Source organism: Sardina pilchardus, chromosome 19, assembly GCF_963854185.1.
Source record: "Sardina pilchardus chromosome 19, fSarPil1.1, whole genome shotgun sequence".
NCBI classification, from domain to species: Eukaryota; Metazoa; Chordata; class Actinopteri; order Clupeiformes; family Clupeidae; genus Sardina; species Sardina pilchardus.
The window spans coordinates 19352924-19356329 of record NC_085012.1 but is presented as its reverse complement, the minus strand read 5'-3'; the positions used below and the strand labels follow the sequence as shown (position 1 = coordinate 19356329).

At 46.7% G+C, this 3406-nt stretch overlaps 1 protein-coding gene across 3 annotated transcripts in view; it reads right to left on the bottom strand.

The window, feature by feature from the left end:
* Positions 1-1865: 1865 nt before the first annotated feature.
* arhgap12b (Rho GTPase activating protein 12b) overlaps positions 1866-3406 on the bottom strand; it is a 47013-nt gene continuing 45472 nt past the window's right edge. For all 3 annotated transcript variants that reach the window (XM_062520757.1, XM_062520756.1, XM_062520758.1), the window contains one exon: positions 1866-3406. This exon is cut by the window's right edge and continues 463 nt beyond it. The gene's annotated coding sequence lies outside the window, so the exon portion shown is untranslated.

Sequence of the window (3406 nt, the reverse complement as noted above, 5' to 3'; positions counted from 1 at the left end):
CGTTCACCCGCAACAGCCAATCGAATTTGGTGGCGAAGCCGCCGAAAAGGAAATGGGCTTGAATCTCGGCCAATCTTGGGTTGTTTGACATCAAAATTCTTGTGACTGCTTAAAATTACAAACCTCAAGTAACGGCATCGAGTTACCGTGGCAACTCTTGCCTTTTTGCCCTGCCTGCTTGGCCCCCACATTGCTGCTTGCAGCTATATTTTAACATTGTGTTAGTGTTTACCATTTAGCTTAGTTTGATTGGGTACCATCTTAGCGCAAATGGCGTTGGATGTTGACACCATGGGACATAAATATAAATTCATTGAAAGTGGGTTAGACCAGTTAGCCTATAGCTGAAAGGGACAGCAACAGGCTAACTGGTCCAACCTACTTTCAGTGAATTATGCTAAGCTACGCTAAGGGTGTCAGACTGGGTTGTTGCCCACACAGAAAAGAGCAGGGGTTTGCATCCTCTCATCCATCTCTGAGGTAGACCGCAAATAAGCTGATTTTCCCAAAAAAGCGGACTACACCTTTAAGCAAATAGCTTGTATGGGCAGAGGACTGATTCTAATAATGATGTATCCAGCCAGCAGATCGGATGGATTGTTATCCCTGCACTACACTAGCACACCCACACACACACCCCCTCTCACACACCCCCTCTCTCCCACACACACACACTCTCTCTCACACACACACACACACACACACACACACACTCTCTCACACACCACCTCTCCCCCCCCCCCCCACACACACACACCACCTCTCTCCCACACACACCCACTCTCTCTCACACACACACACACACACACACACACACACACTCTCACACACCACCTCTCTCCCACACACACACACACTCTCACACACCCCCTCTCTCCCACACACACACACACACACACACACACTCTCGCAGCTCCTTCCCTCCATTATTAAAGCTGCTCCACATCTGTCAGAGGTCATCAGGTAAAAGGACACGGAGATATTTGTGGGCATGAAGATCATAGCGAACTACACACGTGAACACATACACACACACACACACACACACACACTCACAGAGACAGATCTTAAGATATACTCCTCACCACACACACACAAAGAGATCTTGAAATCCACTCTCCACTACACACAGATCTAAAGATTAAATCCTCACCACACACACACACACACACACACAGTTAAGATCCACTCCTCATTACACACATACAGCTTTTGAGATCCACCTCCAACACACACACACATTCATTTCACGTAAGCTAGAGCATGCTGCAAAGCAGCACAGTCCTACTACAGCATTACTCTCCCAACACACCATCAGTCACCAATGGACACTATGGCAGCATAGGTATGTATGCAAGGGAATGACCAAACATCTGTGTTTTCATCAGTGAAGTTCACATTGTCAGTGTGTTTGAGCAGCTCAATCAGACATACTTGTGAGTTATGCAGGGTGATAAACTGGACGACAACCACAGCAAGGGTGAAGGTCATTTCATCATCACGGCTTTCACCTGCTGATGTAGTGAGCATTTGGTTCCTTTTCTATCCACAGACTCCCCCTACAGGAGGTTTATTCAAGTGTTGCATACAAGCACGTACCCTTGACAGACTTGGCTTTGTCTTTAAGTTTTTATTACAACCCATTACCGTCCTCCCAAATGCTATGGAATCAGGTAGAATGATTTATTTCATAGAATGGCGTGGACCTACAGTACTGTATTTAAAATCCTAAAGAAAGTTGTAAAAAATGTTATGAAATCTTGTGTAAAGGCTGATTTTACTTCAAAGTAAGAGTAGCCGCCTGGATTCAAGTGACTGTGTGAGGCAGGATGCTGCAAGGAGAGGGAGCGGAGACGGTTCACTTGCTTATTTCTTTAATAGCAATTAGACATGGCAACGTCACAGACAGCAGTTAGATTCAGAGAGTGCAGGCCATCACTGCACTACGCGCACACACACACACACACACACACACACGCACACACACACACGCTCACACTCTCTCTCTTCAGCAGTCTGAAACCGAAATACCATCAGTCACAGTCCCATCACTCTCTAGTGGACACATACACACACACACACACACACACACACACACACACACACACACACACAGACACAGACACGCACACACAAATAGACTTTATGCTCCTTTCCAATGAGGTACAAACACAAAACATCAGCTTCACCTCATCAGCGTTCGAGTGGAGGAAAAGGAGAGGGGGATAGAGACAGGCTTGAAAGGAGGGGAAAAAGAAAGAAAGAAAGAAAGGTGGAAAAGGGAGAGGACAAAGAGGGGGAAATGAGAGAATGAGTGAAGAGATGGCATCAGAAGAACAATCAGCAGCTTAAATGTATTTTCCCTGTTCCTCTGGAGTACGAGACGGAAAGGGTGAAGAGAGGAAGAGCCCCAGGAAGAATTAAATGAGAGGAGAGAAAAGAAAAGGAAAAAAGAAAGGGGGATGGGGGGGGGACCCACCAGGGAGCAAAGCATGAAGGGGTGTGTTGGGGGTCAGACTAGGTCCACACACACACACACACACACACACACAAACACACACACACACACACACAGGGACGAGGTCACTGTAGACTCTGCACCACATCAAACTACAAACGTAGACTTCTGGACAAACACTGGCGTCCCTGACAGAGCTTATATTTACTCATTAATCATTTCACTCATTAATTTTTTAGCAAGCCGTTACGTTCCACTCACCTCTGTGCTTTACACATATACATATACACACACACACTCTCTCTTTCTCTCTCTCACACACACACACTTCTCTCACACACACACATACTTCATTTATTACCCAACACGAATGGGGTGCAGTTCTTAGGCAAGGGAGAGTGCAGTAACAAGTGAAACACACACACACACACACACACACACACACACAGACACTGACAGACAGACACACAGACACACCACAATCAGTGTAACCCTGTACAGATCTGGCGCTGAGGTCCACCAATAACACTGCTTACGTGTGAGCCTTTGGTGACTAGTGAGTGCCTCAGTCCCACAGCCGCCCTGTAGTCACCTGGGGCTCAACACACCTTCCAGTTCCACAAGGAAGAGGAAAAAAAACTACATGTCCCATGAATCACTGCTTTGTGAAAGTCCCACTTATAGATATATACTGTATCACCAGTACTGGCCACAGGAGTCCAGTGTTGGCTGTGTGTGCCCTGGATTCAAGGTGAGCACACAAATACACACACACACACACACACACATTCTCTTTCACACACACACTCCTTCAGATCTATCCTTCACCACACACACGCTCATGCACGCACACACACACACACACACTCACACACACACACGCTCACGCACACACAGCATGAAATCTGTCCATTCATCGGGTCCACACGTTTTAAGTGCAGGCGAAGA